Source organism: Vicugna pacos, chromosome 9 (genome assembly GCF_048564905.1).
Source record: "Vicugna pacos chromosome 9, VicPac4, whole genome shotgun sequence".
Lineage (NCBI taxonomy): Eukaryota > Metazoa > Chordata > Mammalia > Artiodactyla > Camelidae > Vicugna > Vicugna pacos.
The window spans coordinates 62,437,655-62,457,232 of NC_132995.1; the positions used below are offsets into that span (position 1 = coordinate 62,437,655).

At 46.0% G+C, this 19,578-nt stretch overlaps 1 non-coding gene across 1 annotated transcript; it reads left to right on the top strand.

Annotated features, from left to right (window-relative positions):
• Positions 1–19,071: 19,071 nt before the first annotated feature.
• TRNAG-ACC (transfer RNA glycine (anticodon ACC)) lies at positions 19,072–19,151 on the top strand. The gene has a single exon. It is a non-coding gene; the product is annotated as a tRNA-Gly (tRNA).
• The last annotated feature ends 427 nt before the right edge of the window (positions 19,152–19,578 follow it).

A 19,578-nucleotide genomic window follows, 5' to 3' on the forward strand; every position in this document is an offset into this window, starting at 1 on the left:
GTGGTTTCCAACAGATTACAGACACCCTCTTTGAACCACGCCTCCATCCAAGAGATTCTCATGTTTCTGTTGGATTCAACAGAAACAAATCTGTACATAATTATTGCTGCACATCTCCTGTGGGTTAGGGCTCACTCAGTCCTCAGGTCATGTTCCTGTACTCTCTTATGTGTTACAACCTTTATCAATATGGAGCCTTTCTCTCCCTTAGGTCCAATTATCATTTATTTATAAGTGCCATTAATCACTGCCCAAATGGGTTACATTATTTTGTGTTTAGAACAACCCTTCTTTGTTCATGCTAAATAAAACCTGATAACTTGAGTCGTGGCAGAGGAGAAGCAGCCAACGAAGAACTCAAACCTCTGGTGACAATACCGCCATTTACAGTGTGAGGTCAGTGAAGTAATGGTTTTGGAAATGAAGCCTCAGAGAAGGAACAAAACAAATAACCCAGAAATCAGATTTAGAAACACATAATTGACTAGGAAATGTATATGTGTCACCCATGTCTGGTCCAGTTGGGCGTAATAAATGCTTTTAGATGAAGATGAGAGGCACAAATGGATCCATAGGCACTATCTCATTATCCTTTACAACATCAGTGAGAAGGAGATGCCAGGTATCACCAGTTTAATTCATACCCATTATTCTAGCCAGGAAAACAAACAGTGATTTTCACATGCCCTGCGTCTACCAGCAATCAGATACTGCATGATGGAAGTTAGTTAGAGGGCCGAATGGGAATCCGGAAGCTGAGCTAAAAAGACGATAAACATACCTAAATCTTTCATTTCCTTCCTACAGAGAAACTGGGGAACTCTGCAGAGGAAAATGCTCATGTTGTCTTTTGATTTGTGGTGATGGAGATGGAAATAATTAGGAGAGAGAGGGAAGTGGTATTCATAATGTGGATGCAAATTTTTGAGGCAGAGCGCATTTTTGCCTGACAATTTCTGGAGGCAATTTATTAAGCCGTTTGAACTTTATATGTCCTAGTCTTGAGAAAGTAATGAGTTTGTGATTTTAATATGCACTCCCTCCAGGCACTTTCCGTGCCAGCGGGACTGCTCTGCACTACCAGTCAGTCAGGCCAAGCTCTCAACACATGTAGTAGTCAAGAAGGAACCTGGCAAGCGGTCCTCTCCAGCCCTGCCATGTGTATTTTGTGGTTAGAATTAGCTCCACAGGGGACACTGCACAGGCAACCCACATTCTCAGAATTCCTGGAGTATAAATGAACGAGGCCTTACAGCTGTTCAGTGCTTTACAATATTTTAAATATGTATATATTGTTTAAAAGCAATCTGCAAAATCTGTAATCTGCAAAACAGGCAGAGAAGGTAACATCAAGTCCTTGGGACCAATAAAGAAACTGGAGACATAGTTACACAATTTGACTAAGAGCCTGTGGTCAGGACATTTCAGAAAGTGACGGAAATCCAAGGGTTTCTGACTCCCGATCCAAGGTTGATTTTGCAAAACCACATTCCACACCCCTCATCTGCCCTCCTATCTCAAATTCTGGCTTCCCTAAGAAGTGAGGTAACTGAGGAGGTTGTCATCAGGCTGTCTTGAAGAAGAACAGAAGAAAAGCCCTTCCGCTGTGTTTGTCTTGCTCTGATTCAAGTTGGCAAGTCTGCTCCTGCCTCCGCATGCCCTCCCCACCCAGTCCCCTTGCCTTAAAGTGAGACCCCAGGGAAATGGAAACCTAAGCTCTGCAAACTGGCTCAACCACTACTCCGTGAGTCTATTCATTTATTATTCAAAAATAGTTATTGCGTATTTCTTATAGGCCATTTCTCCCTCTCACTTCAGTGGAAAAATGATCCCAATCCCCGAAGCTCTGGTCCATCTTGTTCAAACCCCTCCCAAACTTGCCTTCGTCAAACATCATCTGTCTGAGCTCTGTACTCAGTATCTCCTCACTCCAGAATCTTTGATTAGTATATAAATGTTTCCTTGACCATAAATCCGTCTTCAGCTTTATTTGTCCCCTTCAATTCAAAGCCAAACGTTACAAAACAAGTTGTCTCTACTCCTTTGCCTCTCATTTATTTGACATTCTACTATAAAGTCATCTTACTGTAATCTGGCTCTGTCTCCACCTCTCACTGAGTAGTTCCTCACTGCTGGCTTCCTTGTCATCCTTCGGTTCGCCTCTTACCCAGTCTCTGTAGAATGTGACCCTGTTGACCCCTCCCTCCTTGTTGTTTTTTGTGACACCCTTTGCAGCTTCTCTTTGTCTCTTTCACTGACTTGCCTTCCTCTTGTCGTTTCTTAAATCCTACTGTTCCCCAAGGTTCTGATCTCAGCCTTGACCTTTTCTCAGAGTCTAAACTCTCTCCAGATAATCTCAACCAATATCTTAGTTTTAACTGCTTCCCCAATCTTCATCTCCAGCTCAGATATATATCCTGAATCCTATTCGTACTGTACTCCAGGTGCCTGTTGTTTTCTCAGCCCATCATTTCCTCACTGTTCACATTCTATTCTTAGAGAACCTGCCAGCCCACAGCCTGGAAGGGACAGCCCTAGGGCTCCTGTGAGCCCATTCTCTGTCCACAAGTGGTCACCTAACCCAAACTGAGCCAACAAGAGTCCCTCTCCCTGGAATTTATGACCCAGACTTGGAGACAGAGGTAGAGACAAGTAGGCAGAGATCTAAGTCATATGGAGCTGAGCCAAGGTCAGCCTCTTGACAACTCTAATCCATATAATCCATGTTCCGGGGAAGCAGTAACTCAGCCTGCTAGAAAAGCTTAGAGGATGAAGCAGAAATGAAGCAGAACAATCATACTGCTTCATGAAGGATGGAAAGAGCTACAGACAAATCTCTAGTATGTGGAAGGCCCAATTCTACCCCCAGATGTTGGGTTCTGTGAGGTTCTTCTTAACCCCCCAACAAGCCAGGATTCTGTTTGACAGCTTTATGGGGTTTCCTGACCACATGGCCAATTTATCTTTGTATACCAAACTCCTTGCTAGAAATATCATTTTAAGTAATCTTGAGACTATCCAAGTTACTTCAAATTCAGTATGTCCAACCCAGAATGACTCATTTCCTGCCCTCAGCACCATATCCAACCCAAACTGTATTTCTTATCTTGGAGAATGGAACCACTTCTCCTTAATGCTACCAGTTAGAAATCTGGACGTCTTCTAACCTCAGGCTTCTGCTTCTCACTCACTCTTCATGGCCAATAAATTCTTGAGGCAACTCCCTCCCCCACCTCTGAATTGTTTCTGTGTCTTGTGATTTCTTACTTATCTTGCTGCAGTAACCTCATAAATTTTCGCAGAGCTAAATTTTCTGTAGAGTAAATTTTCTGTAGAGCTAAAATGATCTATGTAAACTGCAAATATGCTAGTGACTCTCCTGGCTAAAATACTTCAGCGACTCCTCCTTTATCCTGTTAGAATAAAGCCCAAACTTTTCAGCATGACATCCAAGGCCTTTTATAAACCATCTCCTGTCGACCTTTCTAACCTCATCCCTTATCACTCTCCAATGCTCTGCGTCAGTCACCTTGAATTATTATGAATTCCTTGTATGTCATGTGCTCTCTCATCTCCGTACCTTCACATTTACTGCTTCCCCCTCCCCCCACTCCACACATCCGCACTCTTCTCCTCAGCTGGGTGACAGCTATCTTTCAAGAGTTTCTTTTGGTGACGTCTCCTCCAAGAAAACCTCAGTTAAGTATCCCTCTGATGTAACCTCAACGGCCCTCTGTCAAAGAAGTTAACAAGATGTAACTGTCTACTCTTTTGTCTCCTTTTCAAAACTGTGAGCATCTTGAGAGCCGCCCAAGTCATCGTTACAATCACGGTGCCTGGTTTATAGTGGAGGCTCAGTACACTTTTATTGGATAACTAAGACACCAAGAAGATGTAACTGCTGCACTCAAAGTCCTCATACAAGTAGTGGAAAATGAGAAAGCCCACGCATCATGGCAAGTTCTGTACCAGGTAGACTCAGGGTACAGTGAGAAAGTAGGAAAGAACAATTAGTTCCATCCATGGGCCTTTAGGAAATAAGACAGGGGTTCATGTTTGATGAGAAAGTAGAAAGGACCGGGTGAGGCAAAAGAGGAGAGGGAAGGGTGTTCAGATGTTTGCAGCCAGTGCCAGCCTACTGATCTTTCACAAGTTGCAGAAGCAGCTACATGTGGATGTACCACTGTTTAGAGGCTCTCAACACTAGATTCATAAAACAGATGAACTCCGAGGAAGCTAGAGAACTGTCTAAGCAGTGGAAACCCTTTAAAAAACATTTCAGACTATTGCAGTACTTGAAAATATTTTGGATTCAATAAAACGCCAACTATGTCTCACTCTTGGAAATTTTCCCTCTTAATTTTGAAACACATGAGTAGTGTTGAAGAAATTAATCTGCCCTCTCAAGTCAACCACACTTACCTCATTCGGTTGCTGTTTTAGAAGAACTGTGTATTATTCCAGGAAAATTCAGGGTCCTTATTGTCAGTTTTCAGACTTAGAAATAGGAAATCAGATTTTATCTCAAGTGTAATTTTAACCTCAGCATTTAAACATTTCCAGCCTAGATTTCATCAAAGGGCTACTTCAATCTCCAATCATTTGAAGTATTCCACTTGGACAAAAGCTCTTCTGTTTACATTGCACAGAATTTGCCCATGATATCTCTATAAATCTTCAGTCAAAATGACTCCCAGTTCAGAAATATACACTTATAGTCTTATTCTTGTGGAATCTACCAGAAATTAGCCTACAGGAGGCACTAAACTTTAGATCATTATAATCACCAAGAACCATTGACTAACTTGGAGGAAGATTTTAGTTACTGATAATTTTAGGAAAACTCCTCAACAAAATTAAAAATATGGATTTTCCTACCTGCAATAATAGAGAAAGAATATAGATTTACTAGAAAGTAAAATACTGAGTCTAAAGGTTGCAAAATGGCTCTCAGTCCATATTATTCATTGCAACTCCTTCAGGTCTACTGGAGAGGAATTTAGGGAGTCAAAGAGGAAGATATAATTAATATAACTTGGTTTATTCAGTTACAAACTGCTACTATAAATAAGTCTGCTACTGTAAAAAGTCCCCACTAGCTGAAAAGGAACAAAGCTCTTCGGTTTTAAGAAGGGGTCATTGTAGCCATTCTCAGCTAAATCTCATTTCATTTTTTTCCCAGCAGTTATCTGCCAATGGAGGAGACTTGAATCTGGAATCCCATTGTGTGGTTTTCACTTGAAAGTGACTTTTAACATCCAATAACTGCAGAAAAATGTTGGCTTTTGAAATATATATTCTTGTCCATCTCTGCCACATTTTCCCATCTCCCATCTGAGTTGTTAACCAGTTGATTTAATAGGTGTCTTCAGTGGTTAAAAATGCTGCTAAAAGGGCAAATCCCCCTTAACTGGTATCAGTATATCTTGCTCTATGGATCTTTTTGAGAAATGATGCAGACCTTGTTTAATAACCTAGGAGAAATGACCATTTTTCTGCACTAGGATACAACACCAGTGCAATAAAGCAGGTAGGTTGCATAGCTAGATTGAATCATGGTCAGACTAGAATTCAAGGAAATATATTTCCATTTCTTTCTCTAACATCACATATTCCTTTGAAGGTTGCTCATTCTCCAAAAAGAAGATCACAACTATTGCAATTTTTTAAATCACACAACTTGTAATTGTGAGTCACTGGCTGAATCATCTCATAATGTAGCTAAAAACCTCTCATCTTATAACACGGACCTTTAATTCCTCCACTGGTAATTCAGAAGTGAGCTTGCAGCTGTTGTATATCACCACTATTGTTAGTTGTTAAAAACATGTCAAGAGTTTTGTTTTGAGGTGGGTTTTTCTTTCCAAAAAAAAAAAAAAGGCTTAGACTGAAATAAGACATTGCCAGAAATTTATAGCAGGAAAGCAATGCTTTTAAGCATGAGTTGAAATTTCAAATTAATATTTTAATAAATTTGTCTTTATTTGGCTCAATTTCACTTGGGATTTGGCCCAACAATCATCTCTTCAAGATACTCTGAATAAATCAAACAACACTAAAAAAGAAATCCTAAAAATTACATGCTTTACTGAGTTCTGAAAACATTTCGAGAGCAAAATAAATTTAGTAATCACACACTTGTAAAACAAGAGAAAAATCCTTACAAAATGCAGTCAGGGAAAAAGCCAAAGAAGCGTATATAGTTTTACCTGACTTCCTTTGTCAAAAGACCTCAGGGAAAAGAGAGGCTTCTAGCCTCTGCTGGCCATTCTTAATCTCATTCCCTCCTGAGGGCTTGGTTCTATTAATATTGGGTCATTCCAGCTTTGTGTCTGAATAGGAAATGGAAGAACCCTTTCTTCTAAACCCATGCCTTTGTTTAAAGGTGTCTTGGGGAAGAGCTGGCCTCAAAACCCTCATTATTTAGCTACTTACCGGTCCCCAGCGACCAGCAGCAGCAGCATCACCTAAGAACTTGTTAGAAATGCAGAATCTCAGACTCCAACCCAAACCTACTAAATTAGAATCTGAATTTTCATAAAATCCCCAAGTGACTCAAATGCATATCAAAGTTTAAGAAGCCCTGTTAGCAGAGTGCTACTACACGTCCTCACTCTGAGACTTTCCGCCCATGAACCATCAGAATGGATGAATATCTTAAGTTCAAATTAGATTTAAGCTAAAATAACCCATCTTGCTCCTATATAATTTTTTTATAAATTTTGAAAACAACAAGGCAAAGGATGAATATTATCCTTATTGAACCCTAGGCATTGAAAATCTACTACAGGTTTCTGTTTGGAATCAGATTCTACTTCTCAGTGTAGTCGAAATGTTTCATTTCATTACAAAATGGCTCCTATCAAACCTCTCCACCAAGCTTATCTCTCAACAGCTGTAAACCCACCCCGGTTTGGACAGGTCTTCGGGGATGTTGGCAAACTGAGGAAATAGTAGTGCTCATTTATCACATGCCAACAATCAATGACAAGTTTTATCAGGCACGGTTCTAAGACTTTACCTATATTAACTTACTGAATCCCCAAACAATCCTAAAAGATAGGTTCTATCATTATCATCCCCATTTTAGAGATGAAGAAACTGATGCATGGTGAGCTTAAGTAACTTGTCTCAAGTCATAAAATGAGACAATGGTAGGGCTGGGATCTGAAGCCTATTCCAGAGCCCAGACACAGGGTCATGAGACCATATTACCAACAAATGCCCAGGGTACAGTACCTCTGCCCCTCACAACAGCTCTGCAAGGTAGATAGTGCGACACTGAGAAAACCAAGGTCTCAGACAGTAGTGAATGATGATGTTTCTGTGTTAACCACCCCCCCCCATGACTTCATGCTACCTTCCAGCCATCTTCAATATTGCAAATCCCCACTGTTCCAAATAGGCTGGCTATGACATCTCAACTTGATACAGTCAGAACCCAGGAGTTCAGTTCCCTCTGTCAGTGTAACAAAGATAAGAACGCCTCACTTCACACCTCCTCCCCTCCAGCTATATTCAACATGTGTATTTTATGCATATCCAGCACTACAGATTTTACAAGGCTGGGTTTGCAGCCCTGTCAACTGTGATTCTTTGTATATGCAGGTCAAATCCTGATCCTGAACACATGCATCTACCAGAGTGCTCACTCTGGAGGGCCTCCTTGCTGCCTCACTAGAAAGCCATGTTTTGGTCATTAATATTCTGGTCAGACAGGAAATCTCTCTGCAGAGCTGCTGTGGAGGGGGATGAAGCTTTGCAGACACAAGTAGTGATTTTATTAAAATGTAGAAAAATTGTTGAGAAAACAGAAATGTGGTGGGGGCAGGGGGTTGCCATAGCAACTTAACCATTCTCTCAGTTTTCAAAGAGGGGGTAAGACCAAGGACTAGTAAATAAAGAAAAGGAGATGGAGGGATTCTGCGTGACACGTGATCGCAAGCGGAATGAGACAGCTCAGAGAGAGCTTCAAATCGACTGAAGAGCTAGGAAGCAGAAGCGGTCCTTACAAGGGGATGCCCTTCCTCAAGGTGCCAGGAGCCTGGTGGAGGCAAATCTTTGTTATCAGCTTTACAACATGGCTCAGCCACAGAGGCCAGACAAAGTGGCCCTCTACAAATGGTTTATGGATAAACGAATATCTCACAAGGAAGTGGGAATTCTCCTGGCACCCTCCTGGGAACTGTCCACCATGATTCCTGTGCATATTTTAATGCATTGGTCCTGGGATCACCACTCCTCATGCCCATCCCTCACCGCAGGATTGTTGATGGACTCCGGGCAGATCCAGAAAGATCGAGATCATCCAGAACTCATACTGCATTAGATGAATTCACATGTAACAATATAACAAGTTCAAAATATATTATTAAGGGAAACTAGGGTAAAAGGATAGCCTTTCTTCAGCACCTTATAGGTTACTGAGTACATGCACATTATCCCATTTGATGTGTGGGCACAGCTTCAGCAAACTGGGATTACTCAGCCCTGTGGTAGCCACGAAACCTGGTGTGCAACCCAGACTAAAATAAGGTAATTAAACTCACCTGCCTGCAAGAATTTTCCATCTCTCCTGGAGAATGGAATTAATGCTGATGGTTTACATCATTTTCAGTCTGTCTTCATCACACATTGTGACAGCTTGAACAATGCACTATCCCCATTAATTAACACTTCAGTTTTTTGAGATTCGTGTGTGTGTGTGTGTGTGTGTGTGTGTGTGTGGAGAGAGAGAGAGGGAGAGAAGAGAGACAGAGACAGAGACATGTCCATGTAGATACACACAAGAAGCTCTACATCATTTCTGCTAATGGAGAGGAGTAATGCTGGAGATAAAAGATTGCCCAAAAATCATTTTAGGACTTTGTAATGCATGACACATATCATAGTAGAGGCTACTAGCAGGCAGATGTTTGATACAATTTTTAAATGAGACTGCATTTTCCCCCACATACTCTGAAAGAGATAGCAAGGGGAAGCTGGTTGGGGGAATGCAGGTGGGGATTAAAAACTGGCCCCAGATAATCCACTGATCACCTCGCAGAGCAGTGATCCTCCACACATACATCTGGAGCAGTGTCCACTCCAGCTACCTGCCCACCGGTCAAATCTCAGACACAAGCCTCATACACCTTGGGCAGGGCTTAGGAAAGCTCACATTGTGGCTGAAGAGAGAAGCATTGTCAGAGAGAAGCTGCCTCGTCAGGCAGAGTAAGGGCCTCCTCAGACCAGATAAACATGATGGACGAGAGGGAAGGTTCCGGATGAGACAAAGGCACACTTGATCATCGTGTCCCAGGATGCTCTTCCTGAAGAACACTCACTGAAGCTAAGCACTTGGGGAAGGAGGTTTAGTAAGTCCACAGACGTTCCAAACAGTACATATCAGGTCATCATCACAGGGGAGAAAACAGATTCAGAGAAGGTAGACCATGAATTCGAGCTGTGCACCAGGTCTTCATCTGGTACTCTCAGTATTCCTCACATTTCTTGAAATGGTAGTTGCAGCAGGATTGGGCGTGGGGGGACAGATACTCGCGAATTAGGAAGCCATTGCCACAAAGTCGAAATGAGAGGTATCTGTGGCTTTGAGCTATAGGTTTGCAGGTTTGGCTGGGACAGCCAACAAGGGGCTCTGATATTTACAACTGTGAGCTATGAAGCCACAACTTGTGGGTTTCCTGTAGGCAAGTCAACCGTGAAATGATTGAAACGGCCCATTTCTACCAGTCATAAAATGCTGCCGACAGTTCTCCCTAGTCTTAATCATCTTCTCTCCCTACACACACACACGTAAACTCACACAATGTACTTCTGTTATTTCCCAAACCACTCCTTTCTCTTCCCTTTTCTCTTATTTAGTCACACACAGCCTTTCACTTCTACATCAGCTGCATTTATCTATCCAGGGAAAGCGTTTGAACATCTGTCCAGCTAAATCCCAGAGCTGCAGTTGCCAAACTGCTCCCTCAAAGACCACACTGACTAACAGACTGCCAAGAAAAAGTTACAGTAATGATAATCACTATTTAATGGGCACCTACTTACCATGTGCAGGACGCCAGGATCATAACTCACGTGTTCAGATTCCTGACTATTTCCTTCAGTCCTTATCTAGGCAACAACCTTGGGAAGTGTTACTGTCCCTGTTACAGAGATGGGACCCTGAGACAGGGAGAGGTGGGTAACTCACAGAAAGTCACAGCGCTGGTGAACGGCGGGGCTAGGGAAACGTGCACTGCTTCTCCTTTGCCTGCCCAACACTGAAAATCTATTTGACATTGTCTAAGTTGTTTTCTTCAAGAATACATGTTTCATAATGAGATATTTTAACTGATATTTTAACTGATTCAATATTTGGGTCATGATCAAGCTGTTCTATTTTGTAAAGAATCTTCTTTGTTTTCTCAGTGATGAATTTACATATGCCCTCTCACATTCTTCATTTCTGCCAATTACATGAATTTCTTAATGTTCTGGCATCCGGCAACCACCTGGCCTCTTTCTCTGGTCTTCTTTTCCCATCTTAATTTCGCACATTGAAAAGGTAGACAGGACTGAATGAGCTAGGTAGCTCACTTCTTTTAGTTCCGCAAAGCCTCTCGAGTTTTCCCCACAATCCTTTGAACAGCCTCTTCTTCATGCTTCCACACACTCTCAATCTCCTTACTTTCCCTTATTCTTCAGTCTTTTTTTTTTCCAATGGCCAACCACTACATAGACCCCATCGATAGAGCACTGTCCCAGAATTCTATGCAGATGGCTCTCAGGGGTCACTGCAGCCTCCAGGTAGCTTACCCTGTTTCTCTTACCCTCTTGGTGTCTCCATCTTTTGGCTTCCTCGACACTGAACCACCTTGCTTCCCTTGAAAGTAATTATTCTTCTTGTGTCATCCTCTTCATCTGCCTTTCCCTTCAATGTTCAGTTTCCAAGGTTCAGCCCTCAGTCTTTGTTTCTTCTCCTACAATCCCTTCCTGGACCATCAGATTCATTCCTGTGGTGTGACTCTCTGGTTTCACCTCCCCAATCCATATCTCTAACCTTAGCCTCCCTCTTAAGCACCTCCACTTCCAACAATCTGCCAGGCATTACTGCTAGGATGACTCATTGGCACTTCCAGTCCCAACCGTCGAAGCAAATTATTCACCGTCTCTCACTGAACCAACCCCTTCTGCCTTCCCTATTTCTAATAAATACCTTCCATCACCCAGGTAGAAAAATGTTTTATACTCTTAGATTCCTCCATCTTCCTTGCCCATCATATTCTATTAGTTTTAAAATATAAAGAGATTCTACCTACATATCTCTTATTGCTACCCTGTTCAAAAACCTTTGGTGGCCCTCCACCGTCTGTTGGTAAAGAGTCAGTTCTCACTCCATCTTTGCATTTCATCTCTCCATTGGTAGCCCAAATCAACCCATCTCACCGTGGTTTGCTCCCAACAAACCAGCCACTGTGCTGTTCTCAAATACATGCCAAGCCTTCCTACCTCTGTGTTCTGACTCATGCAGGTCCTGATACCTGCCTGCCGCACCTCTTCCAACACACGTGAGGCCTTTCCTGACCTCCCTCCCTAACGTAATGAGGCTTCCTGAGCTTTTGTAGTAACTATCATGTTCTACTCTGGTTTTATCTGCTTATTGGCTTCACCTTCTGAAGTAGCCAATGAATTCCATGCTTCAGGCATCTCTGTTTTCCCACAACCCTTACCTGATTTGTATGTGGCAGATCCTCATTACATGTCTGATGAATGAAATTGAGCTGGGACTCAGCAGCTGTGTGGGAAGTACCAAGTTTCCAGGGCCCTTGCCTCACCTGAAACCAGGCAAAGATTCTCTTATTTGTGCCATTTTCCCATCTTATAATTGAGCCTCTGTGTTCCCCGATGGCCTGAATGTCAGCCATTAGCTTCTGCAAGCAGTGAGATCCTGGGAACAGCGGTCACAGCTACGGAGCACTGTCCACGTGCGGGGTGCTGTTCTACACACGCGCCGGTTTCAACTTCTCTGAACCTCTTGGCAACCCTGCGAAGTAGACACTGTAATTCCCAGTTTACAGATGAGGAAACTGAAGCACAGAGAAGTTAAATGGCATGTCTCAGCTCAAATAACTAGAATGGAAGGAACCAAATTCTCACTCAGACCCTCCAGTTCCAGAACCCATGCTCTGACCACAATGCAATCACGAAAAGCAGATTTAAAAGGGGGAGATTTTACTTGTAGGTTTTGATGGCCAAAATCTCAAGACCCACAGCCTGGGTTGATCATGATACGTATGACCTGACCTGTACAGATGTGTATTTGAGTGTGAGTATATGGGGCAGGGGGTGGAGTTGCATTCTGCTATTTAGCTGGTGTTTCTGTATTTGCTATTGTTTCCCCAACACAAACTTCCTGAGAGTAGACAGTAGCTCCCATGATTTTATTTTGTCGCTGCAGTCTAATCTAGGGCTTGTCACAGAGTGGATGATCCACGGTTTTAGGGCTGAATTGTATTTTCATGGTATGAAGTCAGTTCACAAGCCATGTGTCTCCTTTAAAGCTTCTGTCGTTTGCCCCGACACACACCCACTCTCTCCCAGAGCAGGTGCAGGTCGGTAAAATGTAAGCAAATCAGTTCGGAATGTCAAAACAGGATTTAATCAATTATTAATTTGGGGGAACCAGGAGAACAGCAAGTAAATATCCCAACGAGGTCATGCTATGAAGCGCATGAAACTCTCCCAGACTTAATACTTACTTTAGACTTACTGTCAGAATGACTTTCCAGCTTCCCAGATCCAAGCCAGAGGCCATTAGACATGGCTTGGAATGATACTCAGCAGCCATAAAGGCCTGGTGCAAAGGCCAAGACTGAAGGAAGGGCCACTTCCCCAGGAGAGGTGTCTAGAGGGCAGAGGCCAAAAAGCTTCTCCAAGGAGACCAATTAGCTCAAGCACAGACACCAGAGAGCCTGAGACTTGACATCTGGATAAGTCAGCCTGCCAAGTCAGGGCTTGGTCAAATGATGCTGGGCTCCGAACCAGCATCAGCATCAGCCTCCTGCTGCTCCGTTCTCTCCAGGCCAGCCAGAAGGGAGATGCAAGCATACGAAACCCCATCTAGGGCTGAGGTGAGTGGGCAGGTTACTCACAGTTGCTCTCTGGCTGTAACAAAATTTAGGTATCAAGACTACAGTGAATGCCAACAAGAAAAGAGAATGGAGAATAGGGGAGTGGAGACACAGTGAGGGAAGCAGGTTGAGAGCATGAATTCCCCAGCTCATTCAAGTCACCCCACTTCACCTGCTAGTCCTTGGCACATATTATCATCTTAGTCACCATCCTCTGATCCCCACAGGCCGCCTCCTTGTGGCCTCCAGAACTGGTGATCCTCTCTCTCTCCCAGGCTTCTGCCCGGGGACCTTCTCTCCTTGTACTACTGTGCTCACAGCCTCCTGTTTCCTCTCCTCTGGTACCTCCCTGAGAAGGAAGTATCTGCTCCTTGCTCAGCATCCCAAGTACATGAAGCAGACTCAGTTCCCAGAGTCAGGAAGTACATGGAGGCTTCAGATATAGAACCAAATCTCTCAGTCACTCCATAATGCTCTCAGAGCCCAGTGGGAACCAGCCACCAAAGCATCTCTCATCAGGCTAGGTTCAGACCTCCTGAAGAGCACCCACACCACCCAGGCCCCACCCCAGGGAAGAGTCAGGGCCCAGGCAGGTCCTAACCTACTGAATGCTCAATCAGAGAGCCAAGGGATGGGGGTGGGTTCAGCTGCCTGCAGAGCTGACTGATGAACCCGTGCCAGCTACCAAGGGAGGAAGTGCTGCCAGTGAGCACCAAGTAACCCTGCAGCAGAAAAGGAAGTGGCGGCGGGGGGTGCTCCCACCTCCTCGCCAGCTAGGGCTGGAGCCCCTCCCCCCTCCCGCTACTTAGTGTACAACAGCCTCCCAAGTGGGTGCAAGTTACGCTAAGGGACACATTCTTTTCTATTCCTCAATTTTTTTTTCCAGATCCAATCTGATTTTAAAGAGCATCAAGGGCAGCCCTAAACCAGCACCTTTGACTTGGTCATTGGGAAAGTTTCAAGGAGAGCTGGTGCAGGGCCCATTCATTTCAGAGATTCTTGGTGGCTCTCCATCCTTAGCAGTCCCTGGCATCTTCAAGCCCAGTGTTGGTGATGGAGCCCCCAAAGCTTTATGAGACTGCCCCTTCCGCTACTGGACAGCTCGCCAGCAGCTAAGAGTTGGGGAACTCTCATCCCGTGCCACACTCTGTGCTGGCTGCTTCTCTAACTCTACCAGGTAAGTACTGTTATGGTTTCCAGATCAGATGAAAAGTCTTGCTTAGAGAAGTTGACTCCCTTGTCTAAGATCACAATAGCTTAAAAGTGGCAAAGCCAAAATGCAAACTCTGAGCTCTTAATTAGATCAGGGTTGTGAACTACAGCCCCTTTGGGGATCAGTGAAACTGTGCCGGTCTAAGACAGACAGAGGGAGGTGGCATCTGTGATGATCTGGTGTGTAACTTCCTTATTCAGAGGAGGCAACTGCCACCCACGCTCCATTTCTTACTCCATGAGAGAATATAAACCTGGGTGATCAGACCTTTAGATTTTTCAAGAGGTTATACATAGGGATTTGTGAACATAATTTCCCAATTTGTACTGATTATTGATACAACTTTTTTAAAATCATGGTGCAGGCCAACACTGAGTAGGTCTCATAACCACATCTGTGAGCAGGTTCCTGACCGTGCCCGTTGTAAGTCTACTCTAGAGCCCAGAGTCTTAATCACTGGGATTTACTGTCTTAAAATGATCAGATAGATGTATTTCTGCTCAACTGGAATTTTTCTTCCTGTTATTTCAATCTACTGGCCTCAGTTCTGCCATCAGAATCACCCGGGATTCCAAAACACTGTTCTCCTGAATTCTCCTCTAAATACCCCAACCTGTTCAAGCATCCCCTCTTGGTTGGTTTGCAAGATCTTTTTTATGCTGTCCCCAGACACACTCCCACCTGCTCCCAAGACTCCTCAAAATCCACTGCTTGGACCTGAGCCCTATCCTTCACATCTGGTCTGTGCCCTACAGAGCAAGGCTAACACCCTGCCCACCAAGACCCATCCAAGAATGGAACCCAAAGTCACTTGGCCTCTTTGGCAGCTGAGGATTTGCCTCAGGTTAAGTGAAGGGATCCTGGCGCCCCTCCTCAGTGTTGGCCGTCACTGTTATGGGGAGTGACATCCCCAACTACCAGCCCCTCCCCACCAGGGTGCTGAACAATCACCCCGGTCCTCACAAGCACTGCTCCTGGGTTAGCCCTCTAACACCTATGGCTGTCAGGCCCACACTTGGTTAATCTTCCCTTCAGAGAAGGCAGCCATGGCGCCAAGGATCCATCGCACTGAGTTGTGAAACAAACCCCACCCTCCCAATAGCTGGGGAGATTTTTCTATGACTCATCACACTCACTCTAAGATTTGCCCATTGCTTAATACTCACTGCCTAGACATACCACGTGAGGACTCAAAGCCTGGCTGGAGCACCATGGGTCAGAAGCAAAGGGGATGAGTCAAAGGCGAGAACCTAGAGGGTCAGAGGAATAACTTCAGACCAAGCCCTCCACACTTGACAGCCGTGGGCTTCACCATCTGCCGCAAGGTGGGGGCCTCTTTTGGTTCCAGTCCCGCCTGCCAACTTGCCTTATGAAATGGGGAAATGCAGATCTGGCGAGCTGCTGTGGAAACCGAGAAAAGCAAAGCAGCCCATCCTCTACTCTCGCCCTGCCACCCGGCCTTCCCCGTGGCCCCTGGGGCCGGGACTGAACTAGCAGCTGGGTTTTCCCCTGGGCAGTGACTCACAGATGTCATCTCTCTGGCACAGATTCTCAAAAAGGTCCTAGCTGGGAAGGTTTCCCGGTGGCCAAATGATCCTTCACAGCTGCTAGCCCGGCGACGAGGGATTCCAGCTGGTGCCAGGTGACGAAGAACAGGTCCAGGCTTTGTCCCTTGGCTACGGGACCTGTCTGTCCTGCTCGCTAGACACAGGATGTAATTTATCAGCAGGTTTACTATAGAGCACCCAAGCTTTCAGCCCATCAAACCACCCCAGTAAAGGCAGATTTCTGAGGGCATCTCAGCCACCAGCAAAGAGCATCAGCTTTCCACCGAGCACAGTGCAGTGAGGTCCTGGAGTTGTCTGTGTGCCCCCCAACCCCCAGGTGCTCAAACACTCACATTGACGGGGGCCTGCAGCCTGGACACACCACCAGGGACACACCATACAGCACAAAGTGACAGGTCTTCACGCAGGGTCATGACTAGGCAAGACCACAAATTCTACCATTGTTTTAGTAGCTGAATCCTCATTCCAAACATTCTCATGCAGAAAGAACCTCAGTATTCAGGCAGGTCCAAGGGCAGCTGCTCAGGTGGGAACCAGGGCGGAGCCGGGAACCATTCTTACTCAGACTCCCCGCGATCCCCTCCGCCCCCCAGGGGTTTCTTAGCCTCTTCCACTGAATTCCCAGGGCTCACCTGACACGGTTGAAAACCCACTGCTCTGGTTCAGTCCCTCTTTGTACAGAGGGGGAAAGTGAGGCCCAGAGGACACGCCATACATCTCCCCAGGTCACATGTTAAATCCGTACTACAAATTCAGCTGCAGAAGAGAGGGTGTGCAAACCTAGCTCTCGGTGAACTGAAACATCTGGACAAATGGCAGCTCCTGCAGGTAGAAGGAGTAAGTGAATACACTTTAAGTTCATTTTAATTCTGTCTCGGCCACTTGGTAGCTGCCTGTGCTTGGACCTGCCCCTCATCTCAGCTGTCCTAAGGCTGGGGCTTGGTCCAGTGGCCTCTTGAGGCCTCTCTTGCTCAAACATCATCCAGAATATTGCAAGGTCTCAGCAGAACAGAGCCTCAGAGAATGGGGACCCAGACGAAAGGTCCCATCCGGTAGGCGGGCTCCTGTCAGGCTATACCTGGGCCCTTCCACTGCCCCCACCCCCAACCCCCACCGCCCCACAGGCTCTGCATTCCTCCTGTGGTTTTAGCCACGGAGCCATCATCAGGCCACGGCTCGAATGCCACAGAGAGGTGCTTTATTTCGGCTGTGGGGGCGGAGCACAAAGAGGAAGAGGAGGCGAGGATGAAGGAGGGGCAGAGCCCTGGGAGGGAAGGCAGCACCAGGGGACTCCCCCCTGCGACCAGGTTCTGCTCACCCTCCTCTCACCCCACACTGCTCTGGTGTCCTATTTCCCTCCCTCGACTCTCTTCTCTCCTAGGTGCACCCCTGCACCCGACCCACCTCACCTGCCAATGATGCTCCTGCACGCCTTACCTTAAGGAAGCCTATCTCCTCTGCCAGCACTCAGTTGCTGCCCTTGGAGATGGTGAAGGCTGCTGTTCCCCAGACCCCTCTCCTCAGAGCCACTCCCCTCAGCTTTCCTGCGCTAATCCCTGTAATGAGGCTCCTGGACCTGGCTGCAGCACCAGCTTCCCTTCCATTTGAGTCGTCTGTCAACAGGCTGGCCCTTCGCCAGTCAGTGAAAGCCTTGGCACCTTGCCCCCGGGTGTCCCCTCCAGTCCAGGCATCACTGTGACGTCCAGGCTCCTGGGCACTGTCCATCCACTGCCTCTGACCTCTTCCCCTGCAGGATCCTACACCTTGACTCCACTTGGGCACCCCACCCAGGGCCATATCCTGGACTTTGATGAGACCTACTACTTGGGAATTTTAAACTCAAACGTCCCACTCTCACCCAGGCTTCAAGCTTTCTCTCTCCAAATCCCTCTACACCTTGTCTCTGCATCATTATTGGCACCTTCCACCCTTGATTACTCTCTTCTCTCCAAACCTATCAGCCATCTCCAGTCTTCACTTCTGCCAAGAGGTGGCCCAGAGCCCTTGATTATTGCTCTAAGTATTTTCTTGCTAAATTTTCAGCCCCAAGACCGGAGGTTCTGCCCCTTCCTTCCTTTCCCATGGGCTCTGGATAGATCTCGGTTTGCATTGGTGAATGTCTTTCTGTCCCAGCTCCAGAGCCCTCACTCTCAGCCAAAGCCAATCCCAGCCCAGCCTGGCCTCTCTCTCTCTCATCAAAGAAGTGTCCCAGGTCTTATCTGATTGCGCTCCCTCCACCTGTGCTCTGAAACTCCCTCTTATGCCTTCCCTTTAGGAATTCTCTTCCTAATATTTTTTGCATCCTCGACTACTCATTCTGGACCCATTTTCCTCCATAAATTTCTTCCATCTAAAAACACCCCAGAACTTCCAACAGGACACTTCTTCAATATGACATTTCCTCCCACTACCACGTATTTTCATTATTTCCTTTGTATTCAAATTTCTTCAGAAGGTGCCTCTGAGTCCTTCCTCTCCCTCATTTCCCACTCACTGCTCAATCCATGGACTTGGCCTTTGCCCAACACTACTCCACTGAAACTGCAGCCCCCACGTCGCTGACTCCAAGTGCGCAGTCAGTCTCACCCTGCCTGACCTCAGCTGCCTGTGCCACTGCCGAGCCCGCCTCCATCCAAGAGGCACCCCTCTCCCCTGATTTTCCTTCTGTATCTCTGGCCATGCCTTCTCCATCCCCTGTGTGGCTCCTCCCTCTCTTCTAGGCCCTTAAATGTTCCTGCTTCTTTCTCTTCTCTTCTGCCTGCTCCCTGTCCCTAGTGTCACCTCATCCATGTCAAAGGCCTCACCTGTACAGCGTCCAGATCTCCCTCAGGATCCAGCCCAGAAATCCTACATCCTGAGCTCCAGGCAGGAACCTCCCAATCCCAGTGTACTCCTCACTCGGGCATCCCACGGGCCCCTCAGACTCTAGAAGGCCCACACAGATCACTGAGCCTATGACTCCATCCATGCAATATCTCTTGCCAGTTCACACGCACATCGTCTCTGCCTGGACACTGCAGCAGCTTCCCCACTGACCTCCCACCACCTGCACTGCTCCGTCCAGGCCATCACCACCCACAGCCAGAGGAGCCCCCACTCCCTCAACAGGAAAATTCAATCATATCATCCCTCTGCATAAAGTCCATTGAGCCTCCCTGCTTCCAAAATAAAGTCTGGAGGTAAGGGTATATAGCTCAGTGGTAGAGCGGGTGCTTACCATGCACAAGGTCCTGGGTTCAATCCCCAGTGCCTCCATTAAAATACATACATAAATATATACATAAATAAACAAACCTAATTACTCCCCCACAAAAAAAACCCAAAAACAAAAAACAAAGCAAAGTGCAAATGGCCCTAGAGGAGCCTTCCAGACAGACTGTGAGATCTGACCCCTGCTCCCCTCCTAGTGCAACTCTTTTCTATTTCTTGTAACTTATGCTCCATCTAAAGCATGATGCACAAGATGAAAGACTTAAAGTTCCCTTAAATTTTCCTGTTGTCTCCCTTCATACGTTCACCAGTGCTGATTCCTCTTCCTAACTCTCCCCATGCCCAACTAACTCCCATTGGTCCTTCAATGCTCAACTCCTAGCCATTGATTCCAGAAGCCTCCATGACCTTCCCAACCCCTGCTCCCTCTGTGCTCCCACAGCACCTTGCTTTCCCCTCCAGTGGCACCCCT